The sequence below is a fragment of the Balaenoptera ricei genome, chromosome 9 (assembly GCF_028023285.1).
Source record: "Balaenoptera ricei isolate mBalRic1 chromosome 9, mBalRic1.hap2, whole genome shotgun sequence".
NCBI classification, from domain to species: domain Eukaryota; kingdom Metazoa; phylum Chordata; class Mammalia; order Artiodactyla; family Balaenopteridae; genus Balaenoptera; species Balaenoptera ricei.
This window is the reverse complement of record NC_082647.1, coordinates 61,132,074-61,157,848: the sequence shown is the minus strand read 5'-3', so window position 1 is coordinate 61,157,848 and position 25,775 is coordinate 61,132,074. Positions and strand designations below refer to the sequence as shown.

Below are 25,775 nucleotides of genomic sequence, written 5' to 3'. Positions count from 1 at the left end.
GAGTAGGGCCCAGATAAGGTCATGACCAAGAAATGATAGTAACGCTAGTGACAGTTCCTCTCTCAACTTTCCCTTTAAATCAATCCAGAATGATGCAGCTAAAATCCCCCTCATTCCTACTTTAGAGACTTCAACCTTGGGTTAAATCTAACTATCTATTTCAAGAAAATTTCTCTGCTTTCTGGATCAATCCTATCAGCACATAAATATGCTATAGCTCCAATCTCAAACAAAAACAAAACTCTTGGCTTTGTTTTATTTTGTTTGCTTAGTTTTAGTGGTGAAACCTCCACTCAACTCTCTCAACTCCACACCTTCTCCAAATACTGTTCCATTTCTCTGTGCTCCTTTACAGCAATTTTCCTTGAAAGAGTTGTCTTGCCTTTTGTAAAGACACTTCCTCCCCTACCATTCATTCTTTTTTTTTTTTTTTCCCATACATTCTTAAAACCACTCCTCTCAGGCTTTCTGCCCTACCACTCTCCCTCAACTGTCTTGTCAAGGTCACTTAGGGCATTTACTTGCCAAATTCAACGGTCAATTTTTAATCCTCATTTTCTCTCTCAACTCATTTACAGTTGATCACTTTCTCCTTCCTGAAATGCTTTCTTCTCTTGGCCTTCTGGACACCTTTCTTGGATCTCCTTCTACCTCACAGTCTGCTGCTTTGTCGTTTCTCCTTTATCCTCTTCATCTTGAAATATCAGGACTGCTCAAGGCTCAGTTCTTGAGTCAACCTGCCTTCTCTATTTAAACTCATTTTCTTGGTGATCTCATCTAGCCTCTTGACTTTGAATACCATTTCCATGCTGATGTCTTTCAACTTTTATGACCAAACCCCAACCTGGCCCTAAACTACAGACCCCTTGTCTTCAAGGCCTATAATGCTTCCTGTACTCACACTACATCCCTGAACTCATCCTCTGTCACCCCCTTCCCTGTTCTCAGGCCATATTGACCTTCTTGCTGCTTTTTGAACATGCCAGGAATACTCCCACCTCAGGACCTTCACATTTGCTGTAGCATCTGTCTGCAATGCTCTTTTCTCAGATACCCACATGGCTCAGTTCCCTCCCTTTATTCTGCCCAAATGTCACCTTATCGGAGAGCCTTCCTTGAACACTTTTAGAATAGCACTTGTCTATCTTGCTGTGCCCCTTTACCCCTTTATTTTTATTCTGAGCAGTTACTATAATCTGAAGCATTATGTATCTATTAGACCATTATTTGCTCATTATATATCTGCACTGGAATGTAAGCTCCATGAGAATAGGAACTTTATTTTGTTCACCACAGTATCTCAACATCAAGAAAAATGATTGTTATAGAGAAAAGTGCTCAAAAAATATTTCCTGAATATTGAATAAGGAATGTTGAGGGATTCACTATAGTTTCCTTTAGTGTATTCAAATTACATGAAATTTGTCTTAAGGCAGTTTATTTCTCCATCTCAACTTTCTCACTTTGTTTTTTTTTTAAAAATTTGTTTAAACTTTTTACTTTGAAATAATTATAGACTCATAAGTATTTGCATAGTCCAGGGAAGTGCCGTGTACCCTTTACCCAGCTTCCCCCCAAAATTACATCAGATATAACAATCCTTTTAAAAAAATTATTATTAGTTCCTTGGTGTCCTTTCCTAAAGTTTCACCTGTTCTCTTCTATGAGCTTTTCTATACAGGCTTCCAGAACTCTTCATCTCTTATTTCTTGCCAAGCCGTTGATGAGCTTTCTTCAACACCAACATCAAATCCCTTCTCCAAGATAACCGTCCTAAGCATGGGAGGGATAGAATACTTCAATTAAGTGTGAAAACCGGGTTTTGTTTTATTTTTAATACTAACAAATAATCCAAAAGAAGAGAAAAACTGTTTCATCTCTTAAGCTTGCAGGATCTATGGAGAGATACTGTCTCCTCTGTAAGTTCTGAATAGCAACCTGCTTTGCTGTGATTTTTAAGGACATGCAAAATGCTAATTTGTTGACTCCAGTGTGTACTTTTATTTTGTTTATGCAACTATTTAGAGAGAGTTGAATAAAAGCAAATATATGATTTTCTATATATGTATTCATATTTCTTTAAAACATTTAATTATTCTGCTGAGTACATGTCATTCACTTATTCAACAAATATTTATTGTGTACCTACTATGTGCCAAGACTCCATGCTAACAATGGTCTTTTATCCCCCAAGATGATCTGGAATAAACGTTACCTTTAAGACATGACACGTCCAAAAAGATAGATTGAAAACTCCTGTTTTCCAGGTAAGTAGGTTACTCCCCAATGGAATGGGCATTCATGTTCAGGAGACAAGGGCATTATTATGCTCTACTAATTGGTTTTCAGGGTTAAAAAAAATCAATGTCCCTTTCAATGTGTCTGAAATATATAAAATAACCTACCATTTAACAAGATAAGACTCACTGATTTAACGATCAGTACAAAGAGGATATGACTGGGATATCACCAACCTCTATAGTTAAAATGAGCATGTATTAAACTCCTTTAAAAAATGCCTTTTCATATTAAATATTAATTAGAAACCTGCCCCATGTCAGTGTTCTTCTCTTATAATTAATCCCCTTCTCCTTTCTAGTATTAGTACGGTGATCATTTGTCCCGTTTGCCTGAAATGTTCTAATTCACACCTGTTGTTCCAGCATAATTGTTAATTGCACCCCCTTTCACTCTCTAAAAAAAAATCTTGGTTTGGACGATAAATTATACAGTCAAACTAAGTATTAGGGTCTCTGGGATGAACGATCAAGGCGCCATTCCTATTTATTGTTATTACCTTGTCACAAGCTGTAAAAACAGTTTTTCTTTTGATTGTTTCTTCCTGAGTTGTCACGAAGACCTTCACATAAAACCACTCTGTCCCATTAAAGCAATTATTGAAACCCCCTTCAGTAATGACCACTTGTTTTAGTTTTCCTCCTCAGATTCCAAAGATGAAATGTAGACATTGCTTTTGCTGGGTCAGCATCGTAATTGTTCAGAGGCACAGCCTTGTACAGGGAAAATTTTGCCTATCTAATCCACAAGAACCTTAAAGAGACATTTTTCCTTGGTAACATTATCTGGTAGAAAGAGTCTGTGATTGACTACTAATTTTAGCCCAAAGAAAGGAAAACCCAACATACTTAATTTCAATGGAAAATATGTATTTCTGGACCAAGATACCTAATGTCTCTAGACTACAACCAGGGAATGAGTAATGGAAAGGTGAATTTGGGTGGCCTCCTTAGATATAATCTCCGTTAAAACTATTTAATCTCTGTGGTTCACAAGGAAAGCTTTTCTTGAGTTGATGAATGGAATGACATTTCTGAGATTAAATGTTTCTATAACTATATTCTTGGCTGATTCTAGTAGCTGCACCACCATTGATTCATTATTTAATTTTGGAAAATTGATCACTTTTTTTTTCTTCTGAGGTTGTGTCCTCCTAGCACCAAAGCACTCAATCAATTCAATGTTTTTTTTTTTTTAAAACACATTTTAAAAACATGGGGGGACTTCCCTGGTGGTGCAGTGGTTAAGAATCCACCTGCCAATGCAGGGGACATGGGTTCGAGCCCTGGTCTGGGAAGATCCCACATGCCGCGGAGCAACTAAGCCCGTGCGCCACAACTACTGAAGCCCGCGCACCTAGAGTCCGTTCTCCGCAACAAGAAAAGTCACCAAAATGAGAAGCTGGCACACCGCAACGAAGAGTAGCCCCCGCTCACCCCAACTAGCAAAGCCCGCGCACAGCAACGAAGACCCAACGCAGCCATAAATAAATAAATAAATAAATAAATAAATAAATAAATAAATAAATAAAATAAAATAAAATAAAATAAAAACATGGGATCATGAAGACAAAACAACTAATGAGGGAACTAAATTGTTTTTCACCTGATTGTTTGCCTGTTTCTTAACCCATCTGTAAACTGTGGATAATTCTGTTGATTTTTGTCTTCCTGATGCAGTTGCTATGAGAGTAAATTACATACTTAGGAAAACATTAGGGACATTTGGGATAACAGAGGCTGAATGACTTTATCATTCTTGTTTGTAGTTTGCCTGAAAAATTCAATTGAATGAGATGAAGTGGCTAAAGTGTGTTTTTCACTTTTCTTTGTTTCTTCTCTACTTAAAATGAAAGTACGTCTTTAAAAAATATTATTACTGATACAGCTTTATCGGAAGACACTGACGGATCCTGAAATGTCAATGACACTCCCCTGTTGTTGTTGTTGTCGTTGTTTTTAAATCCATGCTTTTATCAAAATTAAGAAGGTATCAGGAAAATCAGGCTCCTAAATTCCTTCTTAACCCAAGGGACTGGGTTGAATAGCTAAAGAAATATTTTCCTGATAATTATCTCTTTCCCTATTTCAGGCATGAACTCTACCTCCTTCACCCTACCTCATCTGTACCTCTAGAAAACGCATAACAAAACCTGGAGCGCCCCCTTTCTTATGAGTCAAGGCAGCTCCTTTCCCACGAGTTCCAGGGCCTGTTTGTGAAACATGGCCTGGGCAATTTCCCCAAGAGTCCCACAGTCCTGAGTGGATAGGGAAGTCCCATGATTCGGAAGCAGTGGCATCGAGTGGTTGGAGGTGTGGTGATAGTCCAGGCTTCTGGTCTTCCAGGAAACCAATTTCATTGGTATAATCTTAACAGGTCCTATTACATATTACATACTAAAACCATCTGCAGTTCTCTTAAAGGATAAAGACTTGCAAAAAGAATTGATAAGATAGTAAAAGATATATATATATTTTTCTGATTAAAAACAATGACCTATTCCTGACTATGGAACTACCAGATAGGAATTACCAGAAAGTACTGTATCTTCTTTTGACAAGGTTATGCTGAGTAGCCTGTGTACATTTCTACAGTTCTCAAGAGGTTTACTTGTGGTGTTTCAGGCAACAATATAACAAGGATTTATTGATGTTCCAAAGTGAGGGCTTGGGTGTCAGAACTGGGAAATCTGAGATATAATCATTTGGTTGAAGAGCTCTAGCTTCCTTGAACATTCTTGTTCCTCCAAAAAACCTTGGAGGCTGCCATAGTAACTATAAGTTTCCCAAATGAGAAACTGGGGCAGAGGGACAGAGTGGGGATGGGGTATTTGTTTATGGTGGAGGGGTGACATTTTTTCACCATATATTTTGCTGGAAGGTCTACACTCTAGCAGCAGGACCAGCCTTAGGAAATGCTGGTAAGTGGTTCTTTGGCAACATTTACTTATTTTGGAATGGCTCTTCCTCTTTCCTACTTCCCCTGCCTAGAGGTGTAATTCTGTAATCTGTTTACCCAAGGTCCCCTCATTGTGGCCCTCACCTGAGCTGATATGCTCTGGACCTTTTCCACTTCTCATGTTGACCAAATTTTCTATCAAATTCTACCTGCATTGTGCCCCATTCCCACTGGATATTTACTTCCACTTTCAAGAGAGCAGGGCATTATCTGGTAATCTAATTAGAATGAGAGTAGAAAGGGTAAAAGCAGTTTAATACACCGCCCCTCTTACTATGGATGATTAGCATTAACTCAAAGATGTGAATTTTTAGTGGTGAAGTTTCAGAAGCTATGTTGCAAATTGATGGGAGTAATATTTTAGGGACATAGACACATTTTTTAGCACACCCTTAAAATCATGCACAAAGACAAATACCTAGTCTGAGTAAGGAAGGCCCAGCCCTCGAGCCTGGCACAGTGAGAGTACCTGTTTTTCATAGCCCGGTCTCATCACTGGTGAGGGAGGAAGTGCTGGCAGGGAGCAAGACAGCAGGAGAACATGCCTAACTCCTCTGTCAACAGGTAGACCAAGGACTGAACATACCTTTCTCCTGGGGGCGGGGGGTTGGCACCGAGAGAGGGTGCTCAGCACCCCTCCCACGTGCACATGCACCCTCACCCAGGCATTCCCGGCCTCACCCCGTGGTTTGCCTACAGGCTGATTCCTAAAAGATCAGAAAGACAAATGATTCATAAGTGCCTGCAGCTGATTCCTACTTAGAATATGTAATCTCACAATCCGTGCCTGTTTTCTTTTAAGTGTTTATATGCCTCTGATCAAATCTTCACTCTGCTCTCTATAACTGTCCCTTTGAAAGCAGCAGCAATGCTTTATTTCTGATTACATGATGACTTAAGCCAAATAACTTTAAAAATGCCCATGGCAGTTTTGATTTGACACTGTTTATGTTTCATTTTTGCTATCCTAATCCAAGATTTTCTGAATATCTTCGTAGCCTAGCCGGGACACATTTGCTGAGTTATTGAGTGGGCAGGGCTCTGATTTAAGCTCTTAGGAAAATTTCCCATGTGACTTACAGTGATTTTCAGTGAGAATCAAGGGCACCATTGTTGGTTCCTAATAATTATGTGGTTTCTGTATGTAAACGCATGTCTTTCACATACATAAATGCACATAGGGCATAGGATTTCCAGTGCTGGCTCAAGTGCATGTGCCTGTGCCTACACACACAAACACCATGAATCTCTGGTCTTCATTTACTAATTGTTCTCTCATTTGACGTAACTTCTCCACTGCTTCTATAGCTATTAGATAATAACAAATACAAAAAAAAAATGCTTAAGGAAAACAACCTAAAGCCATAATTTATCACTTTTAAGAAAGAATGGCATTGCAACTAGACACACAACTACACAGGGATTTTTCTGGGAAAGTGATGAGGTAAATACATTACAGAGCTACAGTAAACATCATCTGCTTTATCAGCAAAAGAGTAAATAGGTAGTTATGGGACTTCCCTTGTGGTCCAGTGGTAAAGAATCCGCCTTCCAATGCAGGGGACGCGTGCCTGCAGCTGATTCCTACTTAGAATATTCCTACTTAGAATGTTAACCAAAAATATAAGTTAAGCGGGTTTGATCCCTGGTCGGGGAACTAATAAGATCTCACATGCTGCGGGGCAACTAAGCCTGTTCACCACAACTACTGAGCCCGTGCGCCTCAGTGAGAGAGCCTGCGTGCTGCAAACTACAGAGCCCATGTGCCCTGGAGCCCACGCACCGCGACAAAGATCCCGCATGCCAAAACTAAGACCCGATGCAGCCAAAAATAATAAATAAATAAATTTTAAAAATATATATATTTAAAAAAAAGAAAAAAAAAAGAGTAAATAGGTAGTTTTATTATTCCTTTAAATGGTGATAAAACATGAAGAAATGCCATTCAGTAGGTTTTGGGTTTTTTTTTCAAATGCAATGCATATCTGTGTGTGTAAGCCCACACCATTCCTTTCATTAAAACCACAATATTAACACCGTCTAGAGATTACTACGGTGGTGCACAAGGCTGCAGTGATGCTGCATTCACAGAGTCCTCAATAAACCTGAGCAGGAGGAAGTATATATGAAAAATAAACAAAAAATTGAAAGAACTGTAAATTAGGTTCAAGGCAATTCCCTGTAGAGAGGAAGCTATTGGTTATCATGATTGCACCACATTAAAAAAATTCCCATATCATGTAAGTCTTTAAATAATAATGGCAGATAATGTTTGAGTACTGACTATTTCAAGCACCATGCTTAGCACTTTACTTGCTTTCTCATCTGAGACTTATAATTTTTCTGTAGATGAAACTATTAACATGCCCATCTTATAGATGTGTTTTAGAAACATGTACGTGTAAATGCCAACACCTAGAACACGTGAATCTGAAATCCTCCCAAACAGATCTACATGACTTGGGAGTGGTGTTAGGCTATATAGAGAGGGTAATTTTTTTTCTTGAAGTCACTATTGATGGGCTCCACAGCATCGTGATGTTTCTATGCATGTGCACATGTGCAAAACACATTTTAGGTTTTGTCACCAGTTTTCCCCCTTTTTCTATTACCTTCATATTTATGATGGACAAATCTCACTTTGAAGTCTCTTGCCTTGGAATCTCTTTTCCAGTAAAATTTCATGGTAGTTCACATTTCCCAGGAAGTCACCTTTAGAACTTTCAAAGGGATATTAACTTTTTAAAACACAAACATACAAAAAGTCTTACACTCACCATGAGAGAAAGGTTATGTCTCCCAGTGCATCTTCCCAGTTACTGCATACACCCTGAAGGCTAATATCATTTAAGCCAGGACCCCACCCTGTTCCTTTTCTGTCTTTCTTGTGGCTTGGGGCCTTTACAGCTTTCACATCTCTTTGCCTGGCTTTGAGATCAGGCTCTCTGACACTGTACCTCTGTGTTGCTTGGAGAGGCAACTTAAAATATACAATCTCCAGACGGGAATGATTTAGCAAAATTAAAAACAGACAGGGGGCAGAAAAGGCGGGAGGTGTCAAATGTTCCTTCCACCCCACTATCAGTTTGATGTGGTGGCCTTGTTCCTACCTAGTCCCCCTTCATGCTGTCCACTACCCAAAGTTAAAATGCCTGAAAGGTTAACAGAATACACATGGATAGAGATATGGATACCCTTTCTTCTGCCTTGTAAAGCAACACATGGAGTTTTAATTGTGGCTTATTTCAACTTAATTTTGCTTCACCCTTAGGATGAAAGAGACTTGTTTCAATAAGTCTCAAGAGGTATTGTAAAACGTATAAGTACTTCAAGAATCTGCCAAGCCACCTCAAAAGAATACTGGTGGATACTGAGCACTTGATTTTGGAGTGAGCTTCCTTCCTCTTTCCAAACACAAACATGGTCATATTGATGCATTGATATCAAAGTTGCAGAATGTATAACACACACTCTTATTCATTACTAAAACACATGGGTAAATAAAAACTCTGCTTTGGTTAGAAACAAATCTAATAGAAAACAGGCAAAAGAGGTGTGGATAGAGAAGCAGTATCATGTAATGTATCCTTTTCCTCAGTCCCTGCCTGGGGTGAGATAAGGAATAAGGCAGCTCAATAGGGCTGGGAGGTTTTATTACAAATGGAGAATTTCCCAGTTATCCCAGATCTTGAAATCAACCTGGTTCAACATGACCCATTAAGCCATCATTAGGCCCAAGGTAAAGACTCACATGGGGATGGGATGGCTATCACCGAATGCAGAAATGCATTGCTCCACTGTTTTCAGATCTTATGTTCATTTTAAAATCCATACCAGACAAAAGGCTACTACAGGTTAGGTTGTGTCTAATCTCTAGCATGACTCCTGAACAGGGTCATAGTATATACTTAAAGCTGTGTTAGACTGTGACCAACTTTCAAAGTGGTTTCAAGCATAATTTCTGAGTTTTAGTGGGGATGAAAGCCCTTGTACCCTGCTCTAGTTTCTTGTTAGTGTCTTGCATGACTTTCTGCAAGATATGACCCATGGAATTCTGCAGCACAAAAACGATAAGATGTTTGCTATCTTTCATTTTCGTCAAATAGTCTGTATTTACAATACTACTCCAGTGGTTTCTGACTACTGCTTAGGCCGATTTTGCTTAGCCTAGCGGAATGTCCTGGAAACTAGTGGCAGTGATTTAGCCTCCAAAATTGGAACACATTGGTAGAGACAGAAAGCCTATGAACAAATAGTGGGCATGTGCCAGAGTAAATAAGTGTGGTTCATGAGCTGCGGTTAGAAATGTCTCTCTTTCAGTATGCAGGGCAAAGCTTTTGCCAGGATTTGCCATAAAGTCATCACACAAAGCAGTTTTTCCTCTTGGTAAGACGGACTCAATGAAAGAGGGCTTCTAGTTTCACAATCTACTGTTGGGGCTGCAGTCATAGGTCATGCGAAGGAGACCTGAACGGAGGAGTCCTTTTTTCAGCTAGCCTTTCTCACTCTGCCTGCTGCCAAGCTTCTGTGAAAAAAGAATGAAACCCAGGAGGGACTGAGGAGGAGGTCGGAAGGGTTGGAAGAGGAAAGACTCTTTGTAACGCTCAAAGCTCCTCCCAGGATCTCATAACAAACCACAGAGTCAGTTTGCTTCCTCTCTTTTCCAAACCCAAACTTGGCCCTTACTGTATAACTCCTTCGAAGCACTTGGTGAGGCTATCATTACTGGGTGAAGCATTAAGACACCTTCCTCGGCAGAGTCCTGTCAGAGAGGCTCAGAGGCTGAAGGAGACAGACAGATATGGTTTCCACGTTAGGCTGTTGGCATTTTCCTTTAGAACTTAACTCCTTGACCACACAACACAGGAGGATTTAGTACATTTGGATTGGAATAGCATGATTTCTGGTGCAGTGTGCATGCTTGCCCTCTGAGCTTGGAGTCTGGTTTCACACAGTTTTTTTCCTGTATAGACTGCGCAGTCTTAGCAACCACTGAAATCCAAGAAGAAACTGGTTTTTCTTTTAACTGAAGAGGTCATTAATCAATACTCCATGAGACTCATTCATTGTGGTAATATTGTTGTAGGGGCATGTATAGTTCACCTTTTAAAAAGGAACATAACGAGAGATGTCATTTTACAAAGTCTTCTTACGATCACCACTGTCATCATACCATAAAAGAGTAAAATATGGATAAATGTTTTAGAATCACCTCAGATATGACAACTTTGGAAATAAATCTGAAATATCGTTTCTGCACTAGTTAACAAATTTCCTGATTTATTCCCATAATTATGGATCCCACAGTTAATTTCAACATATATTCATTGGATACCCACTATGTGTCAGGCATTATTCTAGGTACCAAGAATACAGAGATGAAGGTCTCAGAGACTTATTTGCTGAAAAATCCTATATAAGCCAATAGCACTTTGTCATATACATATATCAAATATACATTTGACTACAGAAAGTTATGCTTCATTTTTCTTTCATCTGAAGATCTCCAAACCCTTTCCTCAAAGTCTCATAACCCAGGACTCTGAGGTCCTAATTGGAGTCATAACTAGACTTCACATTACTGAATAAGTTCATTCCTCAGCCCCAAGAATCAATAGGCTTTTGCCATAAGTGAAGTTGGGAGACAGAATGAACTAGTAGGATGAACATGGGCTTTGGAGTAGATGAATCTGTGGTACCTTAACATCCCTGCATCTCAATTCCTCCTTCTTCAAAGTGGGATAATAATATCTATCTCAAGGTTTTGTGAGGATTAAATAAGTACGTGAAATAGTTGGAACATGGTAGCCATTCAATAAATTAAAGCGCTTAGCCCTTCCCTTAAGCACTAGTTACATTGATCCATAATGATCCCAAATTTTACTTTACTGTACTCAAGTCTCCTTCTTACAGGAATTGATGCCAAGAAGTAAAATAATCTATGTAGGTATTTAGATATCAGAACTGAAGTGACAATGAACAGAAAAGAAAGAATCAAAAAGGAAAATGGAAGGACATGTACACTTACCACATTAGCTGATCTGGCAGTTCAGGGTTGGCCTGAGTACTAAATGAATGGTGTGCTAAGTGGAACTGTCAGGGGCTAACTAGGATTTGCTTAAATTTGAAACTGGACATTGTAGTCTTGCTTTGCTTGTTTTTCAGACTCCTAACTCATTCCCCCTAAATTTTACTCCAACAAAAGGCCAGCACCTTTCCCTTCCAGTGTCCCAGTTCCTTTGATGCTCAGATTTGTGTTCTTTTATGCTGGCTCCTGAAGATGCAGTAGCAATTTTGTCAGCCAAGCTTTTGCAAGGAGCACTGCAATCATATGGCTTCTTCACCTGCTTTTCCCCTGCCAGTCACAAAGAACAGGCATTCAAAATGCACAGGCAAAAAATAACAACCAATTACTGGAAGGACAAAAAGGTTTCATGGTGTATATGTCATTCCTATCCAAGGTTCTGAAAAATGATGCTACATTGTCACGGCTGTATTCCCTGCTATGGCTCCATCCTTCCCAGCAAGGGATAAAAGCCTAGTTTAAGAATGGAGAGATGCATTCCACATAACAAACATTCAATTCTCTTCAAGATGGCTTAACTTTTTGATCATTCTCAATTTAGTGATATTTTTTACCAGTAGAAACACTTTTTCCTTGTCCCATCAACTGTTTTCTAAGAATTTCACATTATATTACATATTAACAAAGAATTATAATATCTGATAAATTATGGCAGAGTCAAAACCTAGCCATCATCATTATGATAATCTCAGCCATACCCTATGAACACATTAAAAATTGATTTGATGAGTCTTTATTTCCTTTAAAATCCCCCAAAGCTATATGTGAGAAAAGAAGATGCTATGGAACCTGGTGAAAGCAAATCACCAGACTAAACTAGAACAGGCTAAATAACAGGCTTTTGGTTTGGTCAAACTGTAGTAAGCAAATAAAATTGTTTTGGCAAAGGAGAATTCCCTCTCTCTCTCTCTCTCTCTCTCTCTATCACATACACACACACACACACACACACACACACACACACACACACACAGAGGTCTGTAGACTAAGTTTCTTTACCTGTATTTGTTTCCTCCATCTTGCCTATCCTTGCCTGATTCTGCATACTTCCAGTATTTAGGTTATCTAACTTTCTATTTATTTTGGTAAAAAAAACTCTTATGTTATTTCAAAGGCATAAGGGAAACACAATTGAGAAATGGTGTAAATCAAACGGATCCACCTTTCTAACTTGCGATGTGGTCAGGGTATCTGGACACTGTCAGGGCATTGTAACCCACATCCCAAAGTGACTTTGTTACATGAAAGTAGTTGAATTTTTTTCCTCTTTGTAACCTCATGAAATTTCCACATTAAAAAGCAATCACATCTTTCAAACTAGAAATGATTGTGTTTGGCACCATGGCCTCTGGTGTAATGGGTTGAGCTTGTTTTCACTAAAACGAAATCAGCTTTCAAAATAAATCATCTGTAACAACATTCTACTCCCTAAATCGTATAATCCTATTAACAGAATTTCATTTTTTTCTTTTTTTTCCATTTTCACCGGACTGACAAGATTCACCAAGTTTCAACATGGAGAAACAGAAAGCCTTGGAGGACTTGGCTAATGCAAGCAGAGCTACCCAGCTTCTGCCTTGCCAGACCTTAATAAGCCCTTAAATGTAATCATCTGTGTTTCACCTCCACCTAATGTGCTTCGTGGGTAACACGGTTATCCAGTCACTCAGCAATTCAAGCCATTCCACGAATAGTCCAGTTGGGACAACCAAAGGACAGTGGGCTATCATGGTTATCCCAGTGAATAAGACCTTTATCAAAATTACATAAGAGTGCCAATGGCTGAATGAAAATGTATCCCAAGTGGCTGCTGGGAGAATCTTTGCCAGAAGTGTAAATTATGTGGCAATATCTAAAAGAGCATGTTATAATATCAGATTTCTCAGGAAAGTGTATTTTTCTTTGAGGGTAAAAAGAAGAAAAAGAAACATCTTATAATAACCAACTAGATTTGTTTTCTTCTGCCAGCAGGAAGAAAGAGCTCCTAGAAAATGTTTAGGGAGTTCCCAGCCAAAAGGTACTGTTCAGCTTGATCTTTGCCTCTTCCAAACAGTATGAAATACTATTTGCATTTAGGTTTATCAGTCAGGAAACTGACAGTCTGTGAGTGCAATTTCTTATTAAAATAACCCATCCAAAGCAGCTGGAAGCTGTGGTCAATTTAGAATTTTCCATAGTAACTGACAGGTCAAAAATATTATTAACCTAACCAGGGTCCTGTCCTGCATAGGCTGCTCCATTTGGGGCTGAAATTCACAGACCGTACACCTCATCTCCCTGGAGAATCCCCCTTCTAGCCAGTCCTTGGGGAAAGCTTTTTTCTTAAGCCACTATCTTCCAGCACAACATTTACATGTAGGTTTAAGAGTAACTCAGTTCTCCAGTCAATGCAAACTCGATGTTGGTCTGATCTTGTCCTTTGGAAAGCTTTTCCCAGGACAGAGGCTCATGTTAGACTCCTTGGTTTTCAGTTTTTCTTACTCTATTGGAGAATTGCTAACCCTGACTCTAGAACACAGGTCTGGGTTTGGAGTCTGTCTCTGCTGCATATTAGTGTGACAAACTTGGCCAAGGTATTTAGCTTTGTTAAGCCTCAGCTTCTCCGTCAATTGAACATATATAATAACATTACCTGGCTTAAAAGATTATTGTGAGGACCAAACAATAACTGAAAATTAGCAGTTATCCCTCTACCCCTTATAATAATTGTGAGGCCATTTTGCATAAAATTAATTCCTATATGAGTGAAAAACAGTAAATAGTAGAAATAAATGATTTTGTAATTTCAAACCTAAAAGCATTTCACTCAAACTTTTATTATAATAAAAAGGGTAATTAGATGCAAATGGAGGGTTCTAGATGTTCACCATTTGCCTCCCATGAATCCCCTAGAGATATAGTGGTCTCCTTATATTACAGATTAAACAGTATTTGAGAGTTGATTGATTTCTTAGACCACGAGAAAAGCAAGTGTTTTCTATGGGAAGTTACTTTTGGGTCTGAACTAGTTTTAGATAAACTGGCAAGGATCATAGAGCTTGAATGCATGATAATTGGCTTTTGTAAGGTTTCCCGCTGTTTAAAATTTTATGGTCATTATTTCAAACCAGTGAAAACAGAAGTCACATTAAAGAAAGAAGGATATTTCTCTTTCAGCCAAAAGTTTAGTAGTTATGCTGAAATGGATGAGCACTTTTTCCCCCTCTATGTAAGTCATCTAGCCCTAGGGAAATAGGCCATATTGCTTATTGAGATTTCAATTAAAAAAATTAAGTACTATCTTTCTCTGAGGGAAATTTATATAAAGAGTTTTATCAGAATACTGAATAATTATACTTAAAGGGATGGACTTTCTGTGATCATTTGTGAGATTATTCTTATTTTCATTCTTTCTCAATGACTGAAATACTTGTTTTTATTTATGCTGTCTAGATCTAAAAGATATTCTCTGTTTAGCTGGAGATATAAGAAAACAAATGTTCATCTTGATTTAAAAATGGTTAGTTGTACATAAACCAGGTCAGATTTTGACAAATAATTTCTTATGACAAATTGGGGCATTTAGGGGCCATATTAATGCCATATTTCTTCAAGACTGATTGGGCTGGGAATGAAGTTAATTCAAACTAGTTGTCAAAAAATTCAACACCTATTTATGATAAAAACCCTCCAGAAAGTAGGCATAGAGGGAACTTAACTCAACATAATAAAGGCCATATATGACAAACCCACAGCCAACATTGTTCTCAATGGGGAAAAACTGAAACCATTTCTGCTAAGATCAGGAACAAGACAAGGTTGCCCACTCTCACCACTATTATTCAATATAGTTTTGGAAGTTTTAGCCACAGCAATCAGAGAAGAAAAAGAAATAAAAGGAATCCAAACTGGAAAAGAAGAAGTAAAACTGTCACTGTTTGCAGATGACATGATACTATACATAGAGAATCCTAAAGATGTTACCAGAAAATAACCAGAGCTAATCAATGCATTTGGTAAAGCAGCAGGATACAAAATTAATGCACAGAAATCCCTTGCATTCCTATACACTAATGATGAAAAATCTGAAAGAGAAATTAAGGAAACACCCCCATTTACCACTGCAACAAAAAGAATAAAATATCTAGGAATAAACCTAAGGAGACAAAAGACCTGCATGCAGAAAACTATAAGACACTGATGAAAGAAATAAAAGATGATACAAACAGATGGAGAGATATACCATGTTCTTGAATTCGAAGAATCAACATTGTGAAAATGACTATAGTACCCAAAGCAATCTACAGATTCAGTGCAATCCCTATCAAACTCTCAATGGCATTTTTCACAGAACTAGAGCAAAAAATTTCACAATTTGTATGGAAACACAAAAGGCCCCGAATAGCCAAAGCAATCTTGAGAAAGAAAAATGGAGCTGGAGGAATCAGGCTCCCTGACTTCAGACTATACTACAAAGCTACAGTAATCAAGACAGTATGGTACGTGGCACAAAAACAGAAATATAGATCAATGGAACAGGACAGAAAGCCCAGAGATAAACCCACACACATATGTCACCTTATCTTTGATAAAGGAGGCAAGAATATACAATGGAGAAAAGACAGCCTCTTCAATAAGTGGTGCTGGGAAAACTGGACAGCTACATGTAAAAGAATGAAATTAGAACACTCCATAACACCATACACAAAAATAAACTCAAAATGGATTAAAGACCTAAATGTAAGGCCAGACACAATCAAACTCTTAGAGGAAAACATAGGCAGAACACTCTATGACATAAATCACAGCAAGATCCTTTTGACCCACCTCCTAGAGAAAGGGAAATAAAAACAAAAATAAACAAATTGGACCTAAAAACTTAAAAGGTTTTGCACAGCAAAGGAAACCATAAACAAGACGAAAAGACAACCCTCAGAATGGGTGAAAATATTTGCAAACGAAGCAACTGACAAAGGATTAATCTCCAAAATATACAAGCAGCTCATGCAGCTTGATATTAAAAAAACAAACAGGACTTCCCTGGGGGCACAGTGGTTAAGAATCTGCCTGCCAATGCAGGGGACACAGGTTCGAGCCCTGGTCCAGGAAGATCCCACATGCCACGGAGCAACTAAGCCTGTGCGCCACAACTACTGAGCCCATGTGCCACAACTACTGAAGCCCATGTGCCTAGAGCCCGTGCTCCACAACGAGAGGCCACCGCAATGAGAAGTCCGTGCACCACAACAAAGAGTAGCCCCCACTCACTGCAACTAGAGAAAGCCCACACACAGCAACAAAGACCCAATGCAGCCAAAAATAAAAAACAAAAATACCCAATCCAAAAATGGGCAGAAGACCTAAATAGACATTTCTCCAAACAAGATATACAGATTGCCAACACATGAAAGGATGCTCAACCTCACTAATCATTAGAGAAATGCAAGTCAAAACTACAATGAGGTATTACCTCACACTGGTCAGAATGGCCATCATCAAAAAATCTACACACAATAAATGCTGGAGAGGGTGTGGAGAAAAGGGAATCCTCATAGACTGTTGGAGGGAATGTAAACTGATACAGCCACTATGGAGAACAGTATGGAGCTTCCTTAAAAAACTAAAAATAGAACTACCATATGACCCAGCAATCCCACTACTGGGCATATACCCTGAGAAAACCATAATTCAAAAAGAGAGGGGCTTCCCTGGTGGCGCAGTGGTTGAGAATCTGCCTGCCAATGCAGGGGACACGGGTTCGAGCCCTGGTCTGGGAAGATCCCACATGCCGCGGAGCAACTAGGCCTGTGAGCCACAACTACTGAGCCTGTGCGTCTGGAGCCTATGCTCCGCAACAAGAGAGGCCACGACAGTGAGAGGCCCGCGCACCGTGATGAAGAGTGGTCCCCACTCGCCGCAACCAGAGAAAGCCCTCACACAGAAACGAAGACCCAACACACCCCAAAATAAATAAAAAAAAAAAAAAAAAAAAAAAGAGACATGTACCACAATGTTCATTGCAGCACTATTTACAATAGCCAGGACATGGAAGCAACCTAAGTGTCCATCGACAGATGAATGGATAAAGAAGATGTGGCACATATATACAATGGAATATTATTCGGCCATAAAAAGAAACAAAATTGAGTTATTTGTAGTGAGGTGGATGGACCTAGAGTCTGTCATACAGAGTGAAGTAAGTCAGAAAGAGAAAAACAAATACCGTATGCTAACACATATATATGGAATCTAAAAAAAAAAAAATTGTTCTGAAGGACCTAGGGGCAGGACGGGAATAAAGACGCAGTCTCAGAGAATGGACCTGAGGACACAGGGAGGGACAAGGGTAAGCTGGGACGAAGTGAGAGAGTGGCATGGACATATATACACTACCAAATGTAAAATAGATAGCTAGTGGGAAGCAGCCGCATAGCACAGGGAGATCAGCTCGGTGCTTTGTGTCCACCTAGAGGGGTGGGAGAGGGAGGATGGGAGGGAGACGCAAGAGGGAGGAGATATGGGGATATATGTATATGTATAGCTGATTCACTTTATCATACAGCAGATACTAACACACCATTGTAAAGCAATTATAGTCCAATAAAGATGTTAAAAAAAATTTTTTTTAAATAAAAGGGGTAATATATGAAAAAACCCCAAAAAACCCAAACTAGTTGTCAAAATATCTAAAAATAGCAGATTGGCTATTTATTGTTTATTTAACAATATTGTTTATTGTAGACATAATTATTAATGTTTACTGGGGCAACTTTACATACTGTAAAATCCTTCCATTGCGAGTGTACAATTATGTCTTAAAAGTAGGGTTATAGATTTGTGCAACTATCATCGCAATCCAATTTTATGACGGATTGACCAATTATTGATCCTGAGTTTTTGATTGTTTAGACAGAGCCTCAATGATGTGCATCCAAACTAGAAGGGTCCCCAGACAAGTTCACCATTCCCAGGTTGTATTACTAACCTTTACCATACAATGATGAAGTCTTATGTACACAGGTCTGTGTCCCTGACCAGCTTCTGAGCTTTCTTGGGGTGAGAATATGGCATAAGGAAATACTTTAACACATTACCTTAGAATATCAAACTCTGGAAATGTTTCTCTGTAGATGGTATCCAGTACCAATGGCAGCCTCAATGTTTGAGGCACAAAGTTCCAGCATCAGGCCTGCTCTCCTGGTTCCTCAGGTTCTCTAACTTTTGGTTACCTTTCTTCAGTGTGGCTATGCCCAGTACTGGAAATGTTTTTGGTGAGTGTAAAATAGGTAAAGCCTTCCCACCACTTTGGGATGCTGACTTAGCATTTCTGAACTGCGGTTAAAAGGACGTCTTTACCAGCAAACAAAAATGGTACTGACCTGAGAAGGTGGACATGGGCCAATTCTGAATTGCAGGGCAGTGGGCAATCTGTTGGTATACCTGGTTCTCTGAAGCTGCTTCTCTCAAGGACTTATCCTGTAGCTCCACTGTCATCTCAGTCAGTATCTTCATAGAGCAAGGGATATTTTGTAAATATCATACAAAACTTGCAGTTGAACTTTGCTGCTCTCCCAAGATAATCATTTTGCTCCCAAGCAAACAGATGTTGAACATGGCGCTGCAGCCATTGAAACTAGCCTCCTTCACTCTGATGACAATAGCATTCAACCAGGACAGCTTGTCTGATCCTCCTCTGCAGGCTGCCAAAACATTTGGTTGAAAAGTAAAAATGGAGTCAATCAATTCACTGCCTTGATATATGATGGATCCCCCCCTCATCCCCACCCCACAAGGCCAAACTCATTTGAATGGCTTTTCTTAAAAAACTGGCAGCCATTTTGGCAGCTTGTACAGAATAGAGAGAGCCTCAATGAAAAATACTATGCAGCACTTACTGGCCTCATGAAACTTGATGATTTAAACCTTATGCTTCAGTAGTAGTAAGCACAGCTGCAGGCAGGCCAGGTAGTCACATAACACAATGCCTGACAAATCTCTCTAAACAACGTAAGAATTTATTATATTTGTCAGCAAAGACTCTCACCTCTCCGGGTCTCTTTTCAGAGGGGTGTGTTCGAAAGGGAGATGTGTTTGTAGCCTGCCGAAAAGAGGGACAAACACTCCATTAAACATTAAATCCTTTGGTCCCCTTCAGAACACTAAATCCTGACTCCTATAGACAAAAGACAGAACCTATACTCAGAGTTTACAAAGTAAATGAAGCTCTGAGCTGAAGTAAGCAAGGACATTACCCCATTAACCTTGGACAGACAACTGGGCTTATATCATGGTCTGGAATCTCGCCCTTAAAATCCACAACTGCTGTGTCTTACATGATCTCTTGACTGCTAACAATTACTCCCATGTGGTAGAATGACTTTTTTCTCTTGCTCATAATAATATGTCAATTTCCCTGGGGCACAGGTGTCATCCAAAGAAGGCCTTATCTTCTACAGGAATTTTTTTTTTTAGAAGTTGGCCAGGCCAGATGGCTACCACTTACTTCAGTGCCTCTATACTCTCACTAATATTTTCTGGCCCAAGTATGAATATGTAAAAGAAAAACAGGAGGGGACATTGGGCTTTTAACACTTTGGTAGAGTGATGGATCAAAGGCCAGAAATCATGTAAATAAGACTTTTCACTTCTGAGAGTGACATGAATTTTGGCCAGTTCAAGATGGCAGCCTCTTCACTTGAGCATCTAAAATTTCTAGATCATAAGAAAGGGCCATAGTGTTATGCTGGCTGGCCAGGTTGAAACAGAACAATGGGCAGTTGAGGTGAACTCATCAACCATAGAGCCTCAGATTAAATTTGCAGCACAGATGGCAAAATATACAACATTTCCCCTTAGCTCCTATCCCATAATACTCTATGATCCAATGATGGAGCTTGGGATGCATTTAGACACTGTGCACAGCTGTATTAGATATATTGCTGTCCCTTATGGTCACATATTTATATGACTGTCTTCTCTATTAGACTGTGTCTCTGTGAGGACAAAGACTGTATCTTAGGCATCTTTGAATCCCCAGCTTCAAGTTCAGGGGCCCAGTAAGTATTTGTGAATGAATGAATCATGGCAGTGTAAAGAAACTATAGGCATGAAGGGATACATCTTGAATGACTTGGTGCTAAACTTAGCTAAAGTTCTAGGATTGGGGATTTTCCTAAGTTCAGATCATCATGTGACGAATAATTCATCTTCCAATTTTGGCTAACTTCAGCCTAACTTTAAGCTACCACGTGTTTGTCTTCCTTTATGAAACTTGGATCAAACATAATGTAAGATCACCTTTAACAGATATTACTATAAAATCAAATTAATTAGAAATATGTTCAAAATATACTTCCAGTCTTTAAAATCATCACAAAAGGCTAGAGACACCATTAGCGACTGCCATCTCTGACTAACAACCACAGAAACACTGTTAGGTTGCCACTACCTTTGACAGAAAGATTACACAGATTTACATACGTCTAACACCAAACCCAGAGGTTTACATTTCTATGAAAGAGATTGTTATTGCATAGTCACTGACTCTTCTTAGTTATTAAGGCAACTCAAGGAGGAGTAAAGCTAATTTTACCTGTTTAATATACAAGATAATGCTGCTCACACTCACATGTGTACATAATGGGGTGGCTTGGGATTCTTGGGTTTTAGATAACTTTAAGTTTTACATAACTTGATTTCTACTAGATTTGTGTTTAATAGGTACCTTAAAACCTGATTGTGTATATACTATACTTAATTTACTATACTTTTTACCCCAGGGAGCTCAGAGTGGTAGGTCAGGTATCATTTTATTCATTCCCACTACATTTCAATAAAGTGGCAATATTCTAATGCTAATTATGGCTTTGAGGAATTGAAGGCAAAGATCAGAATAGAAAAAGAAAACAGAACACAGAACAGAAAAAGTGTTTAAATTCCTGTGCTCTCTCTATCTAGCAATATTCACATGCCAAATATTTATAACTTGTGCTAGTTAGGATAACGCTAGCTGCTATAACAAGCAGGTACTAAAATGTGTAAGGGTTCACACACAATAGAAGTTTGTTTCTCGCCCATAAAATGTCCTGAGTTGTTTAAGGCAAATGGGGAGTGGGGAGGAGGGGGTGTTCCTCATCATTCAGGGACCCAGGTATTGATATCTGGAGTTTCTGCAATCTTTAGCATTTAGTTTCCAAGGTCATCATAGTGTTTTTTTTTGTCTGGTGGCTGGAGGAGAATAGGGCAAGTGTGGGAGGTTTTACGAGTGGGCCTAGAAGTAGCACACGTCACTTCTACTCATACCCAGCCCCACCACCCCCCGTTAGCTAGAACTCAGGTACATCGCATTGCCAAGATGCAATTATCTTCGTGGCTAAGAAATTATCTTCCTGGCTGCACAACCTATGTTACCACAACTCCAGACCATGAAGGGGAAACAGATTTTGGGGATTAGTTAACTGTCATTGCCACATAACTTAAGTCAAAGCTAGGCTTTTCTGACCTTATCCTTTGAAGCCTTTCACCAGTCTGTCCTCTCCCACTGGGGTCACTGGGGTGATGATTTGATGTCAGGGCAACCTGGGCTCTTTTGGACAACAGCAGCTACGCTGAGGGTCACGGTTTACATGTGTTTGCTACTTGACCAATTTCTGTTAATTAAGCCTGGGGCTTCCCAGGCCTTTTAGCTGGTGCTAGTCTAATGCCTGGGTCTATGTAACTGGGGTTCAAGCTCATTCTAGTGACTTTCTGTGGTATTTCCTAAGGCATCTGCATTAACTACAGACCAGCTTGCACCCCTGTCTATTGTGTTGGTGAACCCAGTAGTGTTTGTTGTGTATCATTTAAAACTCCTTTATAAATAGCTGTCTCTTGTGTAAAGTGTAATCATCTCCTACTTTTTGCTGTTTATTGTTGGAAAGTCTCTTGGGAGCTAGAAAATAACAGTTCTTCATTTTGAAAAATGTTTTTTTTCCCTACTTCTAGCTCTGTTCCCCTCTCCCCCGACTTCTCATATTATATCTTCTGATGGCTTGAAAGTACCTTGAATGTACCCACAGGATCTGTTTTGATTATACCCATGAGCCAAACAGGAGTTTTTCCAGGATGCTGAATGACTACATAAATAAATTGCGGAAGAAAACCCCACCTGATTCAGATGTCAATAACTACGGCTAGCATTTATTGAACATGTAGTATTAATACTTGCCAGGCAGAACGCTGAGCTCTCTATAAACATCATTCTATTTAATTCTTATATTCACTTTTGAAGTTGATATATTAATTGCACTTTATACATGATGAAACTGAGGTAGAGAGGGGTTAAGTAACTTGTCTGGGATACACTAGTGGTAAGTAGTAATACTATAAACGGAGCCAATATTTGCATAACTCCAAGTCTGCGTATATCACCCTTCTGGTGTCCTGCCAATAGATTACATTCTCAAAGTTCCTATTTTCCATGGGTTCTCCATGTATGAAAACTATATAACTCATTCGTATTCTTGGAAAATAAATGGTACACTAAATAAAAATAGATATTTCAAGACATTTTTCGTTATCGTCTTGTTCCTCCCATTAAATTATACGCACTAAAGAAGAACAGACTTAGAATCCAGAGCACATTTCCCACCAGATGAGTCAAGATTTGCAGCTATAACTGTAGTACTTGACAGCATTGCTTAATAAAAAGATTTAAATCCACCTACTACTTTATACTCAATAACAGATTATAGCATCCCTAAAGGCAAAACAGTGTGAGAAAAATGATAATGTAACTGTTCCCTACTGGGTATTGATTAAATGTGAGCACTATGAGCTCATTACATTGGTTAATTTAGGTTGGGATTATTAACGCAAGTTAAGTTCAATTTAGCACAACTGACAAAAATCCAGGAATATCAATGGAAGGAATAAATGACACATGTGAGCCATAATATTTAAAATTTTAAGGCTTGATTTATCTTAAAGATATTTATTTTCATTTACTTATTCTAATACCATCTGGAGTCAGAGAGGTCTGACACCGTGTGTGACTTTGGGCAAGTTACATAACCCTTCTATGTCTCAGTTTCCTCATGTTTAGAATGAAGATAATAATAGGGCCTAACTCACAGGGTTTATTATGAAGATTAAAAGAGATAACGCATATGAAATACTTGGTAATCACTAAGCAAGAGTGAGTGCTTGTCTTAGTTTGCTTGGGCTGCCATACAGAATACCACTGACTAGGTGACATAACAAATTTATTTTCTCACAGTTCTGGAAGGTTAGAAGTCCAAAATCAATGTGCTGTCAGGGCTGGTTTCTGGTGAAGCCTCTCTTCTTGCCTTGCAGGTGCCTGCCTTCTGATTGAGTTCTCGTGTGGCCTTTCCTCTGTGCGTGGGGAGACAAGAGAGTTCTCTGATATCTCTTAAAAGGACGCTAGTTCTTATAAGTACACCAGATTTATTGGATTAAGGTCCCACTCTATGGCCTTATTTAACCTTAATAGCCTCCTTATAGGCCCTATCTCCAAATACAGTCACACTGGCAGTTAGGGATTCAACATATGGATTTCAAGGGGATACAATGCAGTTCACAGCAGTGCTCAAAAACAGCACAATTATTTTTTTCATTACTTCATTTTTATTATATATCCACTCAGTATAAAGCTTTATTTCATAGGGATATGAGACTGCATTAATGTTTTCAAAGTTAAGCTCAACTTAGATTCCTTGAGGGAATCTCCAGAGCAAAAGTAGTTTAGGAATTGATCAGAGTTACTGACAGAGTGAGATATTAATTTGATCTCCGAGACATGCGGTGGTGGTGGTATGTTTGCATGTGTATGTGTGTGTTGCTATCTAGAGAGCACACCACAAATAGAGCCTTGAAAATATTAGTTCACTAGAACTGAGATTTTAGAATATCTTGCATGATTAAGGCTCTGATGAAAAACGAATGCTTCTTTCCTTTCCTTTTGCCATTTTTTTCTCTAGTTAAAATTGAGCCAGGTCTCTGAATTCCCATTTTGGCTGAATTGGAAATCTGGAGTTGATGCTCAACTAAATGATTTTTTTTTTTTTGCATTTTGTACACTGCCTTCTTCTTTCTGCTTTATCCCGTCCAAAGCATCTGACAGGTGGTGGGACTCCCTATCTTGAAGAATCAAACATATATTCTCAAGTTTAATGCTTGAATTTTTCATTTGGATTCTGGATTTGGGGGTCATTTTGCTTTGTCAACCAAAGATTGACAACACGGAGCAAATGTCAGCAAGACAACAGGCATTGGCTTCTTAGTCAAAGCAATTTTGAAAGCAAGTCCTAATCTTAAAAAGAGCTCTTTCCAAGGCTTAGAAGTGACAGGCTGCCTGGGGGTGGGGGAGTCTGCTCTGCTGGGCAGAGCCACCTGTATTTCTGTGCAGAATAATTTTGAAAGAGCTTTTTTCCCTCGTCTTTTGGCAGGACATTTGTCATCATAATAAAGATCTGGTATTTACCAGACCCTTTTAAACAAATAATCTGAAAGCAACAGGAGGAAATCTGCAATAATTTACAATCAGCTCTTAGAGCTGTTTAGCTTTTTCACAGTATGCCTGAAATGAGCAATGTTTATAAGAAGTTCAAGACTTCCACAGGCAAACGCGTTCTCCTGAAGGGGATAGCTTGCTCCTGACACTCTGAACCCAAGGCCTGGGGTTTCACATCATGTTCTTAGAGCAGTATCTGAGCATTAGGTCTGCAGCTCTCTAGAGGGCTTTATGGGGGAAGGACCACTCTGGGGGAAAGGACTGTTCTCCCCAGAGCTAACATTTCTGTTACATAGGCTTCAAGACAAGTGAATCTAGATCTATGCCGGGGGTGGGGGGGTTTGGGAAAAAAGAAGAGTAGAAGATCTGATCCTTAATTCCAATAGCATATAAATGTATAAATGAGGTAAGATGACATGACCAATGTACCATCAAGACCCTATAATGAAGTACTGCACGATGTGGATGCAGAACTCATTTCAAGATCTTTACTTCCCAGCAAAGGGAAAGACCACTGTGGACTGAAATGGAAAAGGTGAGACTTCAGCTAAGTCTTTTCATTCCTTCGGTAAATATTTATTGAATATTTTCTACATGCCAGTCACTGAGTTGAGCGGAGGATGGTGATAAAGAAGAAATGGGCCCTTGTATAAAAGTGCTTATGTTCAAAGGGGGAGAGAGGCATTAAACATCTAAAAAAGAATTTCAGGTTAGAAAAAGGGCAATGAGGGAAATAAACAAGGTATTTACAGAATAAAAAAGTAATTTTTAGACAGTGTGGTCAGGGAGGTTCTCTCTTAGAAGGTGACATTTTAGCTCCTGTTGGATGATAGGAAAGATCCAGCCATTAAGAACATTCAGGGGGAGAGCACCGCTGAACTGGAAACCACCGATGCGAAGGGAAAAGGTGACGAAGCTGGGGTTGACTGAGCCTGACAGAGTTGT

At 39.1% G+C, this 25,775-nt stretch overlaps 1 long non-coding RNA gene across 2 annotated transcripts in view; it reads right to left on the bottom strand.

The window, feature by feature from the left end:
• LOC132372001 (uncharacterized) overlaps positions 1 to 25,775 on the bottom strand; it is a 246,119-nt gene that overhangs the window by 3,988 nt on the left and 216,356 nt on the right. For both annotated transcript variants that reach the window (XR_009505062.1, XR_009505063.1), the window contains 3 exons: positions 19,365 to 19,418; positions 18,700 to 19,020; positions 1,652 to 1,773 (listed from right to left, as the gene is read on the bottom strand). This is a non-coding gene — a long non-coding RNA (uncharacterized LOC132372001). The remainder of the gene's footprint in view (positions 1 to 1,651; positions 1,774 to 18,699; positions 19,021 to 19,364; positions 19,419 to 25,775) is intronic.